We start from the raw sequence: 24,268 nt of genomic DNA, 5'->3' as shown, positions 1-24,268 counted from the left end.
GTGTGTTCCTTTTCCTTCTTTGTGTTTTCAACATGTCTATATATATCTAGTTTCTATTACACACACATACACCAAGGGTTTTTAAGGAATTGGATATCTTTCCTGTATTCTTCCTAGATCTAATTTGCATTAGTGCTCCTTGTCTATTTGGTTAGTACCAATCTCTCTAGACCTAGTTATTTATAATTAGGATTCAAATGATTTTTTTCCTTTTCTTCTCTCCTTCTATTATTATATAATTGAACATGTGAGTAGGTTATGTGATGAACTTAGCTCTTGTATCCTTGATTCACATTTCCTACCCCATAGTAAGAAATTGGGAAGTAGATGTTAAAAATTATGGTTTTGAGAATTAGAATTGTAATTTTGCATACAAAAAATTAAAGGAAATAGTGTTTATCATTGTTGAATGTGAAACATCACTAAGGGAAATAGATGAAGCATACTGTTTAAGTAAGTGCACTTATATCGCACTAAATTTGCACCTAATAACTAGGAGCCTTTTGAGCCTCTTCATATTACTAAGGATGCCAAGATTCATTGTAGTTGTCCCATTAAGTAGGATGTGGCTATGGAATCATTGATTCTAATACAAAAGCTTGTTCCTTTAGGAAAGTCCATGGCAACAATTTGTGAGAGGGTTGTAGTAGTATTTGAAAGAGAAGCAAAAGCTAGACATAGAGAAATGCAACTTTCATCAAAGAAGTCTATTGTTGAGGCTTCAAAACAAGATACTATTGGAGCCATTGTAACAAAATTAGCTACAAAAGCTATAAATGAAGTAGAGAGAGCTGCTACAAGAGAGAGGCCATAGAGAAATGAGAAGACTCTTGAAAAACATTTTGAAACAAATTTGAGAAACATTGATGGCATTAAGGATGAGAATTTCAAGGTTATTCCCAAAAATGGTAGGCCAAAGTTGATGACCAAGAATTCAAAAACTTGGAAGGTAATATAGAAACATGATGAGAGTAATTGCATATAAAAAGGTAAAATTTTGGTTAAATGAGAGAAGTTGGAGAAGCAATTAATGTAGCTAAATTAATGTTAAGCACCAACAATGGTGACTTTCATATCATAGAATGATGTGAAACATCTTGTACAAGCACAAGCTCTAGAAGTTTAATAGTCTACCAAAATGAGTAGCTTGGTTTGGAACATGAAAGGCATGGTTGTATTTTTTAAAAGGATTGATGCACAAGAGGTTGAAATCCCCAAGGAGATTCATTTGACAAACCCTATCATAGAGTGGGAGTCTAAGAAAAGTTGAAGAGAACAATAATGGTAAAAAAATGGGTCATTCATATTTTCCCATGAAGGGTGAAAATTGTTTGAAAGTTATTTTGCACCAAGGCCTAGCAAAAGACCACATCAATTTTGAGCTACTTCAAGGCCTAGAAATTTTCTTTGAAAAGAGCATCAATGATGGTTTTGATGATATCAATTTGACTGCAATAAGAGCCTTGTAAATTGCTTTGGACTTTACACAAACCAATTTTGATGATTATATGGAGAGAGATTGTTTCATGAGAATAAAGTATATTACCATATTTTCACCTAAGGACAAGGCTCAACTAACTACGAGTGATCTATAGGAAAAATTTCATGAGATTGTTTATAAAATTTCCCAACATCAATCCTATATATTATTAGTGTCAGGTTTCTCACACAATGCATAACACCTTTTGGTGGATAAGTTCTTACATAAACCTTTTATGGGGGTATCTTGGGGAAGGGCAGATTTAAGGAAGTCATGGGACGTAGTAAAAGAACACAATACATATCTTCTATGGCTGGATATGTCCAATCTTGGAAAAAATGATGTCAAGATTTATTCAGAGGAGAATTTGATGGTGATTAAGGGGATTATCATGTACATTGATGATCTTAGTGACAAAATGGAATGTGGTGTGGTAGTTGTGTCAATTAACAGGTTGTCTTAGCAGAATCAACCTCAAGTTTAGACCATCGATACTTCCAAGGATCCACAATGGCCAATAGTTTGGGATAGGAAAAAATCCAAATGAGTTGATTGTCATGTGATAGGTGGAGTTTGAAGATGTCATAAATAAAATCAGGAGATTTATGTGATTAATGATTTGGTGAGTAAAAATAAGAAGGCAAAGTTTAGCATCATTATATTTTAGATTTTTCCTCTCTAGATTCTCAAATAAGGTAGAACTCTTTCAATTGATGTAAGAAATGAGAAAGAGCGGAAGCAACTTGAGCTTAAAACTCTTTATGTTGTTGGTTTTCCACACTATGAAGTAATCAATGATGATGTATTGCTAAATGTATTACTAAAAAATGGGAAAAAGAGGACTATTCACACAAGCAACCATCTTGTTTATATATTCAAGGATTATCTTGAGAATGGTGAAGCATATTTTGAATCTACATATGGTAGTGTTCCTAATCTTGGATTTATGGGTCAATTCACATCTATAGAAGTTGTGAGGCATGATATATTAGTATTGTATTCAATTTGACAAAAAGTAGAAAAAAAAAGAATTTGTACTATGAAAAAAGTTTGGCACAATTAAAATCTTCTCAAGGTATGAGTTTAATATAAAATTAAAAGCAGAAAAGTAGGGATGTTAATGTTCATGGTTGTATTGGTTTGACTTCTAGTGGGAGATTGTTAGAATATAAAGCCCAATGATCAGATGATTGTTTGTCTTCTTCGTTCTCCGTATTTAGTGGTTTTACATGGTTCTATAAATGGTTGTGTACATGACATTGATTGTATGTATCAGAAATAAGATCAATATATGATTTCCCTACCTTGAGAATGGATGGAAGAAATTTTTTTGAATCGCTATAATTTTTTGTGTTATTTTTTTTTTTTACTTTTATATCCCTGTCTCAATATATTTATTAAGCTTAACTACTTGATGAAAACTTACTCAAATAATTTACAAGCCTAAGGATAACTAGGAAAACATATGAGAAAAATAATTACTAAAAACAAAAGAAGCAACCTCTTTGTAGATATTGTGACTTCTCTTGGCAATCCTTATCAACTTTTCAAGACATTTCTCCAATATGATCAGTCTACATCAAAGATAAAATATTGTTGTTTTCTAAACTAGATAGTTGACATAATTTGTAATTTTTTTGGTACCAAGTGTAGTAATTCCAAGTTTAAAATATTGACTCAATAATCAATAACTACAATACCTTCTTAAAAATAAAATAACTTTTTAATTGACAACAAAGCAAACCACAAGTTGCATGGTCAACAAGACAATTCATCCCAAACAAAAAACCATTGAATAATTGAAGATATACCTCTTGCAGAATAGAAGGATCCACAATATAGATAGAAGAAAGCACTATTGTCTTAGTAATTCCTCCTTTGAGAACAATAACATATTTATTTACATTGCCACTTGCCAACTACCATGCCATTATTAGTAAAACATGAATCAAAAGAATATATAGTATTTAAAAATTCTGTCAAGCCAATTTTATGTGTCAGTGGGGAACAAGTTGTCTTTGCTAATGGTTTCTTATTCTGCTATATGCTTTCATCTATACATTATAAAAATACATCCAAACCACCATTCTAGCAATCAATTTACATATTTCATCCTATAGAAACCTCAATCAAATCAAGAAATATTTATGATACAAAAAATGACCCCTAAGATGAGCAAGAAAACCTAATAATGGTAAAGCATACAAATATCAGAGAGTAATTTCTCATATTTCCTATGACAATGGATATACGAGAAAGCTATTATTATAAGTAATACCATTAACTAATTGATGCAGAAGCAACAAATCGCCAAGATTAGAGTTCTAGAAAATAATTCTTCCAAACTATTTTTATCTTAATTATAGTTTGTAAGAATTTGGATACCTAGTAATTATGTAAATTTAGTAATTAGTTCCAAATTTTGTGGATTAGGAAGTTCCACATTTTCATATAATTATTCTAAGCCTAAAAGTTTGTAAGACTGGTGTGGAATTGTGTTGAATAAAATAAATTTTGTGATTTGGAGTGTGATTTCTTAATTTGAAAATTACAAAGTATCATTGTTTTCTTAATTAAATTTGGGAGAAACCCCCATGCCATTTGGAAGGTTGATCTCATATGAATTACTTGAGAACTTTCATAGAACCCAAAAAGGACTGAATTTTCTTTGCTTTTAGCTTATTATATTCTCCTCTTGGAAATATTTCTTTTCTAAGACAAGCTAGGAACATATCCCCAACATTATAATTGATTTATTTCCTTTTCATATTACCTCTCCTTTGTACTTAATGGTGTAGAACAAGATTTAGTATGCAAAGAACATTATCAATAAGAGAAACATTCACAAACTAAAACTAAGTTCACATATAAGCTTAGACAAAGAAAGCAAACAAGAAATGCAAACCTCAAAAGAGAAAACACTCCATTCTTTTCTTGATTTTGTAGATGCGTCCTTTGATGTGGATGTACGCTCAAGATGCTCAAAGTTGCTTCAATGGTGGATGGGTAATGGAAAATTGTTAGCTTTGTGAGCTCTCAATTTGGCATTATAAGGGTAAGATTGATGGCTTTGGTTCTCAAAATAGCATGGTAACTTTAGCTCAAAGATTGTTGATTTAAATGGCTTGGGATGGGATTCAATTTATAGGCCAAGGGGTAGAGGGATGGAGGGCTTAGATGCAAGGATGGGGAGATGGTTAAGGAGGGCTAAGATGCACTCAAAGGGGAGCACATGGATTGTACTTGTTTAGCACCAATGGGAAGGTGACACTTGTCACAAGGAGGATGAGTGTGAAAGGGTAGGGTAAAGGGTTGGTTAAAGGCATGATGAGTAGGGTTGAGTATGTAAGAGAGATATAAGAGAAATGAGTGTGGAAGAGGGAAGAGTGTGGAAGATGGATGTAAGAGTCATGAGTGGGCTTGTAAGAGTCTTTTATGGTTTGTAAGAGCACTCATGACTTGGTGGTTGGGATTTTTGAGGGGAGACTTTGGTTTGGTTTAGGAAAGTCTTAAACTTGTTTAGGGAATGTGACAACATTAGGGAGTGGATTAGGCTTGGGTTTAGGATTAGATTAGAGATGTTAGAGATGTGCAAGTGGATGGAATTAATGAGGGTGGGTGAGTTAGTGGCTAAGCTAGGTTAGTATGGGTGGATGGGGTGGATTAGGCGAAATGGAGGATTAGAGATAGGTTAGGGGTTTTTGAATTTGAGAATTTTATTTATCAAATAGATTTATTTAATAAATGGGCATTTTTGGAATTAGATAGGAGAAAAGGATTTAATTGATAAATAATAGGTTATTTGATTTATCAATTAGGACTATAGATGATTAATTAAATTAATTAGCTGGGGATGGCAAAAGATTAATTAGATAAGAATTTAATTAATGATGCCTTTAGAGGTGGCTAAATTAGATTACCAAAGCGGTATAATCAAATTTAGGTGTCTACAAATGGTACTTTCCTCAAGCTTTGATTTCACTTGGTCATGCAATTCTTGAATTGCATTGGCAAAATCCTCACCATTAGCACTCCTTTAAGTCATCAAATCCCAATATACTTACTTAAGATTCCTACAAACAAGGATGTGTGGGCTTATTATGAGGATAATCTTTAGGATAAGAGGGTTGTTCTCTTTGAATTTTTTTTTTTTATGTGGGAGGATCATTATGTTAGCATGGATGCTGATGGTATTCATTTTGGGGAGTATCCTAAGCATTGGTAAGCATGTGGTAGTATTGACATGTTTCATTTATGACTTTGTTTGTCATTGATGTCAACATAGCAGTAATTTCATAAAGACTAGAAGAGTAATAGATAGAGGTCAAGGTTGTACAAAAAGAGGTTTATTGTTCCAATGATGCATGGGTGAGGACATGTTTCACACTATGTCCTAATGATAAGGTTCAATGTGTGTAAAGTAAGTCGAAGATGTACGAAAGATATGCTTGATTTATAGTAAAAAAATGTAGAGACAAAGTACCTAAGAAGTGGTTTTTGGTGATTGGATTATGTCTTCTAACAAAGATATAATGTGGAGATGCATAGTTAGTCAGTGATAGAAGACAATTTGATGGTTATGTCAACAAGTGCACAAGCCCTAGTGTCCTACATGTGAGAAGTTATATAGACTATGAGCTGACAGTACTATTTTTATTACAAAATAATTAATTATATTATTATAATTAATTGGGAAAGCCTCAAGGCCAACTCAAGGAATTATTTTGAAGATACAATTAAAAAAGATATGATTTCCTTGTTTTCAAGTGTGTGTAATCATTTGTATTGAATGTGGAGTTATCAAGGAAGAGCGAAAAGGAGCAGAGTGTTTGGTGAATGCGAGTAAGTGATCCAAGGGATTATTGGATGTGAAGTTTGTAATATAGTATTAAGATCAGAAGGAGAAGAGGTCTAGTTGATAGGATAGAGAAAGAGGAAGGAGTAGTATAGTTTAATTTTATTATTCTAAAAGGAAATACAAAAATCATTTGGATAGTGGGTTCATTGATCTTATTCTTGAAGTTGTTTGGATAGTGGGTCCATCTACCTCTTACAACTCCTAATAGGGATTCAAAGTCTTCTAATAGGGACTAATATGTTGATGCAGGAGCATCCAGAGGTATAAGGGCAATCTTATGTCACCCAAAAAAATGTACTTAGACTTAGTTTCTGTTTCATGTGTTTCCATTTTTGGATACCCATTTGGGTCAAATAAAGGTTCCAACTCTCATAGTTCCACTATTAGTGTTCTGGGTTAGAGTTTTTAAGCACCTTGGGATATGTGTAAATGTAAAAAAAATAGGACTATGTAATTGAACCATAATTATTGTGAGTTGGAAGGTGTAAATTAGAGGGATGATTAAAATTGTAATTTAGAATATTCCAGAGAAAGAATCAGGTCAAAAGGCTACACAGTTTGAAAGTTATCGCAGTTTTTTAGTTTCTAGTGACCTCCTAAGAATGCTTCAAAGTTAGGTTCATGGCATTAAATGACCTTTAACAGGGAAAAAAATGGGGGATGAGTGAATCTAGTCCATAGGGCTATAGAGTTCTTTGAGAGCTTTTTGAAATATAAACAGTTCGTTGATCGGAGCTACGGTTCAAAAGTTATGCCTCCTGAAAGTTCAGTTACCATTTCTGGATTCTTCTAATTTTGTGCCAACTTCTAATGAAACTTATGGAGCCTTCTATTTGGTCAGTGGATGCCAAATAGCACTTTCTAGAATGTATTCCTAATCCTTAACTGTTTGGGGTCTATTTAAGAACATTTCTAGCATTGTAAAAGGAGTTCAGAGTGGAGTTTGAGAGAAGGTACTAGGAGAAGAAATTATCTCTAGTTTCATGCTATTGTAAGCCCATAGGGTAGGTTTTGGAGTCTATTTTCTCTGTACTAAGTGTACTAGCATATTTTCATAGTTAATAAAATTTTTCCTTTCCTATTGTGTCCATTCTATTATTTGGCTTGACCCCATCATATGTATTGAATGTTTTTCATAGAATCCTAATAGGGTCCATCATCTAAAAAGGAATATTTATATTAGTATATTATATTGTTGGTACCATCTCCACTGGGCTTTTCTCTTTGATCAAGGGTTTCCCTAGTTAACATATCTAGTGTTATTGTGCATGAGTAACTTGTCATGGTTTCTAATTATATTTCTCATATGGTTAAGATTTATTAAGGTTGATAATTGTGATATTAGTTGGATAATTGAATTAGCTCCCTTGCACTCTCATTTATATTCATTGACAATAAATTCTAGCAATTGGTATCAGAGCATTAGGTCCTTGAAGGGAAAGCTTAACAACTTTGGGAGATCACTAGCGAATCACTTAAGAAAAGATAGTCCTAAGTCTAATGGAGGAAATTTTGACACCCAAAAGATGGAGCTTCTTGGTGAGATATTAGAAATGTGTAAAGAAATGAGCATTGAGTGTCCTAATCTAGAATCCTTTTATTGCATAGAAAAGAATAGAAGCATAAGTAAATATAGATCTAGATCTAAAGAAGACATGAAGATCAAAGAATATATTGATCTTCTTATGGAAAGAGAGCTAGAGGGTATGAAATTTTTTGTTTGTTGGTCACATAAAGAGTTTGGTCATTTTTCGTCCAAATGTTCTAAGAGAATAAGAAAAGCAAGAAAAAATTCATTGTTTGATGAAGATGAATAATTTAAAGAAAATATGGAAAGATTATTGAATGACTCAAATGATAAATATGATGAGTTTGAATTGGTTAAGAAAGCGGAAGTACTAGAAGAGATAGCTTGAGTAACTATTATTGATTTGAAGGCTAACCATGAAAATGTGAAAGTTATCATTGAGACTAACAATGATTTGGAGAATGTGAATCAAATTGAAGAAGTATACATTGAGAAGCTTGAAGGTTTCCCTTTGATAGAAGAGAAATATATGGTATGCAAATTTAGGAAAGCTCTATATGGTCTGAAGCAAGCACCTAGAACCTAGTATGCAAGGTTGGACAAATATTTGGCAAAACTTGGATTTCTTGAAGGTACAATAGATAGAAACCTTCCTTCATTTTTCTTTCAATTCCAACAATATTTCTTTTTGTGCCCTATTTTCCCATAGTACCAATAGTCATTTGGTCCTCTCGATTGAGACCTCCTCCATTTTGACTTTCCTCTTGATTTCCCACTATTTCCAGATTTACTTCCTCTCTTAGTCATTCTACCCCTACTTTGTGCATTCAAAGAACTTCCTAATGTAGATCCACCTAAGGTTCTTCTACAAGTTTCCTCACTCAAAACAACATCATAACATCTTCACATTTTAGGGTACTAGATCCAAGAATAGAATTACTCACAGCCATTACCAAGCCATTCCAACTTTTAGGCAAAGAACACAAAATCAAGAGAGCCCTAATTTCTTCATCAAAATTGATACCCATAGAAGATAATTGACTAGTAATAGTATTAAACTCATTTAAATGATCTGCAATAGATCCACTTTCTACCATTTTCATATTAAATAAATGCTTCATGAGAAATACCTTGTTTGAAGTGGAGGGCTTTTCATATAGTTTTGCTAGGGTTTGCATAAATTCTTCTATCTTCACTTTTGTAATATTAAATTCCATCTATGGTGCTAGGCATAATTGAATTCTTCCAAGTGCCTTTCTATCTAAAAGATCCCATTCATCATTTGACATAGATACCTAATTCTTAGCTTTTCCTTCTAACGGCTTCCATAAATCCTTTTGATACATATAGTTTTCCATTTGCATCTTCCATAACTGAAAGTTCTACCCATTAAACCTGTCAACCCTTAGCTTACCCTCATCTTCCATCACTCCCACTCAATCGTGAGACTTTCCTATAGAGGATAACTAAAAAAAAAATCTCACTCTGATACCACTTGTTAAGATTAAACCATGGATAGAAATAACAATTGCATCTAAATATAATCAATAATAGAAAATAATAGATCACATAGAAAAGAACACAAGACACCAAGATTTAACATGGTACACCCAATCCCTAGGTTACGTCCACCAAACATCAAGTCCAATATTATTACAATCTAGTGATTATAACCTAATTACAATCTGTAATCCCTTATAGCTCAATACCACCATAAGAACCAATTTGGCATCACAACTATAAAACAATCCCTAACCCTAAGCTCTTTTATACAAGTATTTTTACCAGTTTAGGGTTATAATTAATAATTACATGTTGGCCCAAAATCTCGATAAAATAGGGCCCAAATTATTTTTTTGGGCTGATGCCCCAAGCCCCAAAGAATTTATGAAGTATGTACAGTACTTTCTTGATCAACCACCACAATCTAACATAGACAACTATCCAGGTGAGACTATCATTAGGCTCGTCAATGGATACTTGGTTAGCAAAGTTATTAGCACAATGGATAGAGCTAGACAACATCAAAATAAACTCAGTGAATAAAATAAGTGGATGTTAATGTAATAGAGAGAACCACATGGCTCTAGGATGTTGTAATAGTAGAATCATGGACAATAATAAGAATTTACAGTAAGTAGTAGGATCCTAACCTTGAAAAAAACACAAGCCTAACCTTAATATTCAATAGAATCTTGACATTGATATACAATAGGGGAATCATCAATTCTTTCCATAGGGATTTCATCTTCATTATCAGCCTATAAATCCTTAAAGGAGGAATAAAAAAGGAGTCAAAAGCATGAGCCATCAAATGATCATTACTTGCAACCTTCCACCAAGCAATAATAGCATTTTAGTGCATAAGAGAACCATCACTAGCCATATGCATAGTAGATAAGAAATGTCAACAATGAAAAGGAGGAACCTTATAGTCTGATGTGTGGGTCCATGGCCTTTCTCCAACCATGAACATCGCATCACCCATAAGTGGTTGAGAAACATCTATATTGACCAAGATAGGAGAAAATGCAGAATGTCCCATAGTATCTTAAACTTTATCCACCTTAAAGAAACATCCAAGGGAGTTTATAACAACCTTAGAAAAATACATCTTCTAGAAATGGAGTGGGTATTTGGGAGGTAAACCCAATAAATGTACAATGAGTGGCCTAGTAGGAGGACAAGATGAAACTATCCATTGTTTGGTAGAAAGGGAATGATTCCCCCAAACACATACATTGTTCATAAGAAAATATTTATTGTTAGATGATGAAAAATAAGAAATAAAAAAATACCCTTAGTAGAAGGGTAAAGATCAATGTCACATGAGACTAAAGGTCTCCAAGGGTTGGTTGATGTTGTGGTTTCACAATAGAGATCCCATTTCAGGAACTTGCAAAAATTGGGACATTTCTTTTTTTCTTCTTACTTCTCTTGCCTTTTCTTTTATAATTTATTATATTTTGCATACTTATATGTTCTTGATAGTCATATTTAGTGTCAGGTAACCTTTGTCAATTCTAGTCAATTCTTCATTTTTTTTAAATTCTCATTTTATCATTTCTTCATTGAAGTCTTTTTTTTATGGACTAAAAAAATATGTCAGAGTTTTAAAGCTTTGATGCTTCAAAAGTCCAATCTACCTTACTTTTTTCTTATTTATTAAGTCCCCATTTAGGAATATAATTACAAATATTTACACCATTGATGACCCTAATGGACATCCTCTTGAAATTATTTTAAATCATTAGAGTTCATGCAGAGTTGTGAAACTCCACCATCTCCACTAACTCTACCATCTTTGACCACTTTGGCATTTTGACCTTTTTTTGGTATTTTTAGTCACGTTCTTTGGAGTTTTGAGTTGTTTATAGAGTTTCAAAATTGTAGAGGTCTACCATCTCCACCAACTCTAGTAACTCCACCATATCTAACCACTATGGTGTTTTGATCTTTTTTGGTATTTTTAGTTGTGTACTTTGTTGATCCACACAATACTGAATATACTAAGAGGGGATTGAATCAATAGATTACTAGTAAATTAAAAAATTTAAATCATTTACCTTTCTACTCATATAACTACATGTATTAAAACCATTCAGTACATAGAAACATAACATGAAAGAAAAATTGGTACACAATCATAACACCAATTTATCTCATGGAAGCCTAATTAGGGTGAAAACCATGATTGTGAGGCAATACTTACAAAGCTTGCACATGTAATCACTAAAAAATGGTTCTCTAGACTATGATCTCTCTTTCTAGTAGTTTTGCATAGTTGATCTATTACTTATTTTTTTTATCATGTCATCACTTTTATATTTATTTGACTATAAACTATGGTTTGACCATTTTATCCTAAAGTTTTTATTTAATTGAGAGAAGTTTTCCTCTTTTAATTAAATAAAATACCCAAATTCCCTTTATTCATAAGTGTGCACATGAAATCATTATTCTTATTTTAAAAATAAAAAGAAAAGGCATTTTTGTCTCACGTGAGGGATACACTTTCCAAGGTGGGTGGAATCTTCATTCTTCTCCACATATATTTTTCCTCTTAAACACCATCGTTGGTCTTTATTAGTTGAGATTCTTGTGTAAAATCTCAACATGAGACTCATTCTCCACCCTTGATTTTTCCTTCTAATATCTACTATCTGTTTCCCTTTCAAATAGAGGCTCTCTCCTCACTCTCGCATCTATTACACACTCACACTAACATTATGCTGTAGATTTTCTTAGAGCTTTTTTGGGTTCTTGGAGAGTTTAAAGCACTCACTTTGCACTCATCTTTCACTTTCATTCTCATAATTTCACTAACTTAGTTTCCTTTTATGCATACCTTAGTTTGTATAGCTTAACTAGGTGGTTTTGTAACTCTTTTTTAGTCTAGATCTTGCATCTTGCATCTTATTTAGCTTGCATTTTCATTGCACTCTTTTGGTTCTTGGATATTGGAATTCTTGCCTCTACTCTTTGTAGCCATAATATCATAGCTCCTACATGTCATAGATATGAAACTATAAGATGCATTTTGAGATGCTCTCTATCATGGGTACTCTCAAGTATAATGGTCTATAGAAGTGTGCCTACATTTTATGCACACAACACCCTTCTAAAGTGTATTTGGTCAAGAACTTATCCCTGTTAACAGATTAAAATGACACTATCAAGTGCCACTTGGTTAAAGTGTTTGAGAGAGACTTTTTATATTATTTACCAAATTAAAGGTAGTCTTGTTGAAAGACTTACAACACAAGTAAATGTGTTACCCTATTAGGGTATTTAATACAAATTACTTAATGGACTCCACTGATAATGAGATTTTCCATCATAATGATAAGAGAATATCATGATGTTTTATTGGCAAAAGATAACTAATTAAGTTAACTTGATTCATATCACCTTTATTAGATCAAAAAATGGTCTACACCTTGCTTGTCTCCCATCAAAAATTCAACTTGGACTTAACAATTTTTTTCTTGGCTTTCATCAACTCCAACACTTCTGTCCTTTGTATTTGGCTCCCTAAATTCACTCAACACACTTCAAGTCACTTCTTCTATCCCTTTACCTTTTCTTCTCACCTTTTATTTGGTGATTTTATTTATTCTACCACTATAATATTCCATCTTCACTCAATATACAATCCTCCTTGTTCATAAAATAGTGAACAACTATATAAGATCATTTTAAACTCACCTTCAAGCCCTAATCCAAGAATTCAAAAGTTGAATTATGTTGTCTATGTCATGTGTGTTCTCCTTCCTCTATTTTGTACTATTTTCATAGGAAATTCAAGGGTTTCTTGCAACCTTTTTTTTCTCACTAGTAGGAATTCAAAATTGAATTGTCCTACATATCCTCTTTGTAATGCCCCACCAAGGGATCCAAAGAATTAACCTAGAATTTCACTAAGTTTGGTAGCTTTTTTTTCTTTTTTTTTAACATAAAAGTAAATACCACGTATAACTTAAGCACAATAATGGAAGCAATAACAATGTCCAACTGAAATTAAACATAACATACATAATAGATTACATTCTTTACAATCCCTTAACGTTGAATTACATCTAGAAACATGAATCCATCTAGTACAACATCCACATGAAATAATAATGATAAGTCCAATGTTTATACATTACATTTCAAACACTCAATCATTCACTGTACATGTCACAGGGTATGACAAGCTCAAAAGAATATACATACATAGAATAAGGTATATCATCCTATTCTAGTCCATGATACATCAAAGTAAAGATAATCACATGATATACATGTTACATCATCATAGAAGACATATACATCCATCATAAAGATCAAACATAATAAACTAAGTGCACGGTTCCTCCCAACCGTTAATAGCATCATTAGACCATTGTGAATCCTAGCCATCCCTCTGTGCGTAACATTCCAAATCACCGAAGAGATCATCGATATTAACATAGTAGGAATGCCACTCCTAACATATACAACATCATATGTAGAAAGTAATAAAAACATAGGATAACATCATCTAGCATATGCTAATCATCAATGAAAAGGATACATAGCCACCATCATGAAGGATGCATCAACCATGATTTCTCAATGAATCTCAAATGATAAGAGTGGAAAATACACTACCACCCGACCGCTTGGTACCTAAGTGGTCCACTCCCACCGTGCTGAGGAGATAATCTCAAGTCCCAAACAGGCTATCCCAAATCACATAGCACAAATCTCTGTAAGTCTAGGAATCCTAAAAGTATACTAACTCAAAGGTTCCAAACACAAAATCTGACATCTAATCCCAGAGGCACACAATGACATGTAGGAACCTACTATGCAAGTGGGAAAGTGTCATCACAATTATCACGTACAATTTACCTTGGTAGTTAGCTAAACTCCACGGGTCCATACTGATTTCATGCGGCTACTAGTATCTTCTCATACTGACGAGGCATACTACGGAATGCAAGGTCGCAACCATGCGTCTCACTACTCCCATCCTAGCCTGTACAAGCACTCAAGACATGGGTGAGAACAAAACTCTTATCTTTTTAGGTTCATTTAGTTAGTATTAGGTGTGAATGTTATCACTTATTAATCCAACTTACAATGAGTTACCCTGGTAGCCTCTTAGGGCCCTAGCCCCCATTGCAAGCCACTTCCCGTCACTACATGCAGATATCCTACCCTAATGCTCATGGAATCATAAATCTCAAATCACAAAAGATAATCCATAATAAAATCATCAAATATTCATAAAAGCATCAAATCTCCATGAGCAACATCCATAGAAAATCATGAACACAACAGCTGTCTATTGGCAACTGAAGTATCACTGATAATCAAAGTATCCAATGGTTCTCAATAACCAAAATATATCTCAATCATACTAATCGAAGACTCTAAAAATGGTTGAGTCAAATATGTCACAACATGACATCATCAAGAATAAATCCACATCATAGTCCCATCATGGCAACTAAAAAAAAAACCAAGGATAACTAATCAATGACCAAAAATAATGGTTAAGTCAAGTATCTCATACATAAGAATCTCAACTATAACAATCCGTAATCAAATCCAATACATAGAGCATTCCATCACATAACCATGGTTGGGTTTATAAAGATTGAGATTAAAACATCATCATGACATCACAATCACATAACCTCCCCAAGCCTCTGGTATACGTCCTATAACTGGTCAACACTAGTCAACCCAAAACCCAAAACAATAGCATAAAGAATACACAATGCAAACACATGTTTTGGTTTTGCTAAGTTTACAACTTAAATTTAAATGCAAAAGTCTCAGTTTACGTTTTCCCAATTTAAATATCAAGTGGAGAAATTTCATGATTTAACTGACCCATGTTTTTGTTTAATAGATAAAAGTTTCTCCCTAAAACCATTAGACTCAATTTTCTAAATGTTCTATATTTCCATTTAGTCCCCCATCATTTTAAAAATAATATTTGAAATCTTTCCATATTCATCTTTCCAAATTAAAGATTGTATTAAATCTATATTGCTCATCATTATAAAATATCTTGTTATTAAAGAATTTCTCTTTAAATTCCAACATCAATATATCAATTATTTATTATTGATAATGTAAATACATACATACATACATACATACATACATACATACATACATACATACATACATACATACATACATATATATATATATATATATATATATATATATATATATATATATATATATATATATATATATATATATATACATATACATAAATATATACATATATATATATATATACATACATATATATATATACATATATATATATGTATATATACATATATATATAAATATATACATATATATGTATGTATATATACATACATATATATAACATTTAATAATTAATAACAATGCAACATTGAAAAGCCAAAATTCATATAACATATGAAATTCGATTTCGTGTAACATAAATGTTTTTTATTATTTTATACACAATGAAATATTTGAATGACCCCCCACCTTTGTTGTGGTATGTAGTACCTGCTATTATAGGCACTGCGCCGACAGTGGGTACGTAGTACCCCTATCATCGCAGACCTGCGACGGCAGCCCTCTGCCTTCCGCAGGCATGGGGTACAAATCGTGCCCAAGCAAATGTTAATATATATATATTTTTAAACATTGTTCAAATGCCGATTCGCAGTACAAATCGCATCGTGTTTTAATAAGTTTTCCCCACTGCGATTTACCAAATCGATCATTCAGTGAATTATATATATACATATGTATATATATATATATATATATGTATGTATATATATATATATGTATATATATGTATGTATATATATATATATATATATATATATATATACATACATATATATATATATATATATATTTGAATTTTGTACTGCAATATATTCACATACACATACACAAACACACACACACACATGCAAATCCAAATATATAAACATGTATGTTTTTCCACAAGGAATTATATCCACAATTTAAGAATTTCCTATAAAATATTTGCACTCTAAATTCATTCAATTAATTTTTTTTCTAATGGATTTGGCTATAAATTTAAACCCTAGCCCCGTGATCTCTTTCGATCTATGCATATAAGGTTTCTCAAAATCAATTTAACTACCCATAATGAAAATGCATACAATTAAAATAGGAAAATCCTTAGAAGACATATGGAAGACATGAAGAAGACAGGGAATGCATGATGCGGAAATAGCATAAATAAAATCACAAGAATCTACCCAGATTCTGATGCTAATTCGCTCTTTCTTAGAAAACCCGTAGAGCAAGCTCCCTTCTTCAGAGTTCTCAAATCCTCCAATGCTCCGATTGCACTCCAAATGCTCTGTCTAAGCCTCTAAGAATGCCTGAATATAAAGAGCTCTCAGGAAACATCTAGAATGCTTCTAGAAACAGCTGGAAGGTGTCACCAACTAAGCATGGGTCTTTTCCAACCTTCTAGATGAGCCATAGGGTTGTAGACACCATGTGCTTAACTGATGCACTAACCCCCGTGTTGTTGACACATGAGAAATAGAAAAGTGCGTTAATTCTCATGCAAGCTTATAACTCCAATTCACTTTTTATATAATTTCTATTTAAATATTTATGGTTTTCATTTTAATTTTTATAACTTTTATTATTATTATTTATTTATTACTTTATTATTATTTTATTATTATTATTAATTTTAATTTCTAATTTTCTTTTATTTAATTCTTTTTCCTCAATTAATTCGCATTTAATTAATTATAATCAAAATATCAAAGATCATGATATTTTATATTAATTTTCTCAAATAATTAATTAATTAATTAAATCTATTTATTAAGACTTAAATAATAGAAAATTCACCATAGACCTCCAACATAAAATATGAAAACCCATCATAGAGAAAACCACACAAAATCAGTCTAAAGGGTTAAAAATCATGAATTATGTCATCTGACACATTCAGTGGGTAAAATATCCAGATACTTGTCCTACCTTACTAGGACCATTGGCTTAAGGGTTTGGGATTTGGACTTGAGAATTTATCTCCCTTCTCTTATCATTGAGATAGGATGATAGGGTACGCTCATCCTGGCAATTCAGGGAAGTTGATACCCAATACCTGCAACTTGCAGAAAAACCATGCATGTACATACAATATATATAATGCTAAGCTAAATAGACAATGGTAGGAAGTGGTGCATCGTGTAGATCCTGACTAAGCAGGTGACTACAACTCCCTTCCTTAACCACATTAGAAACGTCATACAATAAGAAAACACACACACCATACACATGCAAGTATGGGGTAAGTATCCATAATAAAACAAATGAGATAATAACCATCAACTAATCATCAACAATAGCTGAAGACAATATAATGATCATCATGTATGCATGAAATGTAAAGTCTAAATGATCTCATCACATAACCACTGAATCCATAACATAATGTCTGATAATGTCAAAACAATACCACTAATCCATCAATATAAAACTAGTCCATCATAGTTTGATAACAATAGCAACAATATGTCCAAAAAAGATGTGAACGAGGGTAGGCACTACACTCTTAGTGGAGCTTGATGTGATAACTCCTCCACCATTATTGAAGATGTTTAGTAAAATCCACTTGTCTTGTGACATGTCTAGTCATGTTCTTTATGCTTCTATTCTCTAATCTTGATGACTCCTCTTCATCTTGTTTGTGTGACTACTAGTTGTTGCTTCCCACTTTCCTTTCTTGGCTCCTTTCTTGATGTCAATTATACTTAGCCCAATTTTTCCAAGTAATTTTTTGAAGACAAGTTATGTTCACTACCATACTTTGGCCCCACTATAGATTGGTGTTGCACTTATGCACATCCTTGACCTTACTGGTCATAACCTCATACCAATAAAAACTTCAACTTAGTCTTAACATCAACCTTCAAATAATCGGTCTTACCACTTAACTCTTTGTGAAAATAATGCTAATAATCTCCCTCTTTGACATTGATGGAAACCTTAGGCAACTTCAACACTATTTCATGCTTTATAAAATATTCTCAATGCCTAAAGATAATTCACTAACTATTGTATGCTTAGAAAATAATAGCATATTTCATTACCTTCCTCTCCTTTTTTCCCTTTAACTTCTCCCGATGAGATAGTTTATTCCTTTAGTGCTCAATCACAAGTCTTATTTTCTCTCTTTGTCTTGTGCAAGTGCTCCTCTTACTTCTAATTTTCTTTTCTCTTCTTTGCTTGTTTCTCCTCCTTACTCTATTCATGGTGCTTGTTACTTATCCCCATACTTCTTATTGTTCTCTACTCACTTCTCACCATACTATTCATGATCATGATACCCTGACCCTACTTATTTCTGCCCTTTCATCACTTCTCCCCCTTTAAAAATAATGTTGAATGTGCATTTATGCAACTTTTATCACTTTGACTACTCCCCTTCTAAAGTAGTCCCTCTTGGTCATCAATCTATCAAAAGAATAATCTTTGAGGATTATAGATTGATGCCTAACCTATCTTCTCTATTTTGTGAATGATAGGGGTATAACCTCTAACCTTTCCCTATGATACTCAAAGGTATCCTTTTAAAGAGGTTTTGTAAAGATATTTTCTAGCTACTCCTTTTTTGTGACACATTCCAACCTAGCCCTTTTTTCTTTTACTTTCTCTCTCCAAAAGTGATACTTAATAAGGATATGTTTTCTCTTTGAGTGCATAATTAGGTTCTTTGAAATATTGATTGCACATGTATTGTCACAAATTATAACCATTAATTTTATCACCTTTTCCTGAATACCTTCTGGCAACTGTTTGATCTAAATAATTTAAGTATAGTGTGCTATTGCAACTACATATTCAGCCTCTTCTATTGATCTAGAGATATAATTTTTATTTTTAATAGCCCATGCTACTAGTCTACCCCCAAGAAATAATGCACCTATAGTTGTGTTCTTTCTATCATCTATATTTTCCCTAGTTAGCCTTAGTGAAGACATTGAGTTTAAAGGTTCCTTTGTGAGGATATCATTAACCATATTATTCAACACCCTTTAGATATTTAAAGATACTCATTACAATAACCACATGTGGCTTTTTAAGGATTGGAATAGAATCTAGCCATTATCCCTACTACCTATGCAAAGTATGATCTATTGTATACCACATACTATAGTTTACCAATAATCAAATGATAAAGTGTTTCATTCACTTCTAGACTCTCATATTCCTTTTATATTTTGCAACCAATCACCAATAGGTTGCCTACTGGTTTGGACTCCTCTAGTCCAAAGGTTTTTAGAATCTCCTTCACACACTTTATCCAAATTTTGAAGATTTCACCTTTCAGATGAGATACTTGTAATCCAATGAAGATCTTTATCTCTCTAATCATGGACATCTCAAATCATTTCATCTCTTATACAAACCTTTCTCATTTTATCATTTTCTCCAAAGATGACATCATTCATAAATATTTATGCAATTATCAATTCAACTCCTATTTATTTTTCCAAATAAATTTTTTTTTTGAACACTTGTCCTTATATGATGCAAGGAAGGATAGTCTAAAGGACACTTATATGATAGCCTTTCTAGAGTTACACATGGAAGCTAATACAATATTGAAGAAACCAAAAAAAAAATTATTGATTCCAAATATAGATATATTGAGACAATTTTTTTACATGTTAAGAATAAGGCCTACCTAGTTGCAACCATAGACATTTGAATTATAATCGACAAGATTAGAAGCTTGGGATTACATGGCCAAATTTGTATATCTTTCATCTATATAACTTCATTACTACTTTTCTAATCCTAGATCTTAAATTATATAGTCCATAAGACCACAAGAAAACTTTTTAGACAAATTATTACAAAGCATAGACCATATCCTAAGGGATAAATAAATGATCTTACAATTAAACAAACTAATATTTGCAGGGACAAGGATAGGTCTACACACAATCTCAAAGGTTGTGGAAAGCCTTGATATCAAAAAAACCTCACACAATCCAAACATCACATATTACTTAAACTATTAGAAAGGATCAAGCCTCAAGAAAGGATAGAGCATAACTTCTATATATGATGAAATTAAGGTTCGTGAACATAAGAGAAGGATCCATGAAAGGTCCACATTAAGAAGCCAAGTGAACTCAAAGAAAGAACATGAATAGAAAAGGTCATTCCATGAACAATAGACATGAACAAAATAACATAACATATTTTTTGGTTGATGCAAGATTTCAATAGAATCCAAGATGCTCTTACATCTAATAGCTAGGGTAAATAAAGACTAATATTCATATCAGGAAGCCCTAACATTCTAGGAAGTCTCATAAAGATATAACCTAGCTTGAGAAATCCAAGAACTATCTATAACTAGTTTATTCTTCCACTACATAAAGTATTCTTTGTAATATTTTCCTTTGACACTTTTACTGATTCTAGTATCCAAAATTATGTCAATTCCCTATGTCTTCTTCTTAGAATAATCAAGAGTTTGAGCTACTTCTTCATCAAATTAAAGTAATAATAAATGTCTAAAACATTAAAAAAAGGTGAAATATTCATGTCTTCAAGTAATTCAACTTAAGAAGCTCTTCCACTACCACATTTCCTCAAGGTCTTACAAAGCCCAATTTCTTCATCTTCATCTTCATCTCACTATATGTACCAACAAGGAATATTTTCTTCTTCAAATGTACAATCACTTCATCTCCAACCTCAAAAGTTTTATATATTCTCTTCTTATTTTCTTTTTCCTTATATTCTTGATTACTATTATTCAAATTAACCTTTACTTATTCATGCAAATTCTTCATAAAGTCCACAAAATTATCAGCTTTAGTTCTATGTTTAAAATTGGTATCCAATCTCCTCAAGTTTGTAGTACCTCTAGGATGCATTCCTTTCACAATCTCAAAATGTGTCTTCTTAGTACTTCTGTTCACTGAATTGTTAAATGCAGATTTTTCTTGTGCCAAAGATAAGTCTCAATTGTTAGGTTTGTTTCCAATCAAACATATCAACAAGTTACCTAAACTTATATTTACAACTTTAGTCTATTCATTTGTCTATGGAGGAAATGTAGAACTAAACTTAAGCTTGGTATTCAAATTATTCCAATGTGCTCCCCAAAAGTAACCAATAAACTTAGCATCTTTGTGTAAAAAAATAGTCTTAGGAAATCCACGTAATCTCACAATCTCTCTAAAAATAGATCTTCTATATGCACTACATCTGATGTCATCTTACAAGTATGAAATATGTCATCTTAGAAAATCTATCAACTACTACAAAGATATAATTATTACCTCTCTACGTTATAGGTAATCCCAAAAAAAATTCCATACTGATATCTTCCCAAGGTTTATAAGAAATAGACAAAGGTATATATAATCCCACATTCTAACAAGTTCCCTTAGCTACTTGAAAATTTCTACAACTCTTCACCACATTTTGAACATATTTCTACATATGTGGCCAAAAGTATCTCTCAAGGATCAACTTCACTATCTTATGAATCCCAAAATGTCTTGCAAGTCCACCACTATGTTTCTCTTTAATGATATTTTCTCTCATAGATTCTCTAGGTGAACACAACTAAATTCCCTTAAACAACATATTTGTTGGAATTCTTTAGAATAACTAAGAGGGGGGTGAATAAGTTATTCAAGGTTTAGATGTATATATAAAACTTTTCTCTCAACTTAGTGAACCCATAAAACATTCATATCTATGCATGCATCCATGCAATCACTAAAACTTGTAGGTTATTGTTAAATCAACTTGTAGAAATGTAAACATGAATCATAAAAGATTCATCAACACAATTGACACAATGATTTAACATGGAAACCCAATTTGGGAAAAACCACTAGTAACATGCTTCTCTTTTCACTCTTCTGAAGTGATGCCTTGTGAAAGGCCAACCCTATTAAAGGTTATAATACACACTATTAGGTGTCATGTGGTTAAAGGATTTCAATCACCCTATTAGGAGTGATCCCTGTGAGAGGACTTTAGGCCATTCACTTAGAATGCCACCTAGTTAAAGGATTTACAAATGATGGTTAGGTCAACTTTAATCCAAAGGATTTACCCTAAATTGATATAATTGTTAGAGAGTAATAGTAGAGCTTTAATATGATATAACTTAAAACTTCTCTTGTAGATTACAGATCAATGTTTAGTCCTCAATTCTACTAGGCTTTCATACTTTGTAGTTCTGATAGCTTGTTTATCCTTCAAGCATATATCTCCTTAAGCCTTCTTTCTTAGCACACCAATGTAGTCACCTTTTAGGTCACTTGATAAAGAAGAGTACTTGACTTCTTGCCTTTATTATTTACTCTATTCTTTCCTTGACTTCTCTTGCCTATTTTACCTCTCATTTTGCTTCATGACTAGACATTCCTTTTTATAGGAAATTAAGATACTTTGCTGCTTTGTTTTCCATCGTCCATTTTAGGGTTTGGATGAATTAGGTAGGATAAAATGTATCTACCTCATATTTCCTCTTTCTTTTAGAAACTTATCCTAGAATCCATTTGAATTTGCCTAGACATGGTTTACCTCAAATTCTATACCACCAGCTCATCAACCTTATCTTCCACCTGGTTCACAAACTTCAAGAAAACAAACTTGTTAGTTTAGATTTAACTAATCTTTGATCTTTTAAATAATGTAGTAGCTTGACATTATCAATCTTCTGATACTCAACACATATTATATTGCTATGCATCAACTGTGTAATCACTTAGCATCAACTAAAGTTTACTAGCACTTGGCATCCATTAAACTTTACTCGACATCTATTTTTCTACTTGACATACACTAGAATTTTCTCTTACTCGGCTCCAACTAATTTTCTACTTGGCTTGCACTAAATTTGCTTGGCACCTACTAACAACTTGGTCAAGCTTGGCAGAAAGTCTTTGTGTAACTTGTTCTTCTAAAGTTTCTAAGTGTAACCAACCTTTGTAACCTTAAGTAGATTGTCATTACATCATATCATCACTATATTAATTGATCCTTTTACTTCATTACATAATCATAACTCAACCTTTCCTCTAGCTACTATTGTTACATCTTATTGATCAAATATTCTTCATCAATCAACTAAGTGATAGTACTTGAATCTTATAAGCAATTGTCTTACCAAAAAATAGTAGGTTTGACATTAGTGACAAAATAATGATTGAAACACATTTTCCACTTCAACAATCTCCCTCTTGCAATAATATCTTTCAGAAATGATCTTTTCAATTAGATCTCAACAATCTTCCTCTTTGGCATTGATGGAAAACCAAATTGATCAACCAAGTCACCTAAATGGTAAAACACTTTGTTCAACCATACTGACTAGGTTAAAATAGTAAGAAAACATGAAAAAGAGAACTTGTATCAAAATTTCTCCCTCTATTAGCAACTTTCATTTTTTGATTAGGTTACAAAACTCTTTCTTATGACTCCTAAGTTTCTTCTTGTAACTCCCTCTTACTAGGTAGATTAAGAGTTCTCCCTCTTTATTTTTCTATATCTTCCTCATCATACTATTTTCTTCTGATCAATAACATCATCAATTAACTCCCTCTAAGATAACAATCTCTTGATATCCTTTCTCTCTTCTGATTAGTAGAATCTCCCTTAAATGATGATGATCAATTTACAATATTTCTCCATCTTTGACAACAATGCCAAAGACATATCATCTTTTCATCTTAACATGAAAATATATGCTTTTGCAATTTCTTCAATTTCTCCCTTTGTCACCTTGCTTGTGACTATTTTGGAGTTTCAGTATTTTGATTACTTTAGGCAGGTCCTAAAATAAGATCCTCTACATCAATTTGTAACATTTGTCAATCAGCTT

This window comes from Cupressus sempervirens, chromosome 10 (genome assembly GCF_028749045.1).
Source record: "Cupressus sempervirens isolate cs-2001-9-10 chromosome 10, ASM2874904v1, whole genome shotgun sequence".
Lineage (NCBI taxonomy): Eukaryota > Viridiplantae > Streptophyta > Pinopsida > Cupressales > Cupressaceae > Cupressus > Cupressus sempervirens.
The sequence above is the reverse complement of the archived record's forward strand: the minus strand, read 5'-3'. Positions refer to the sequence as shown.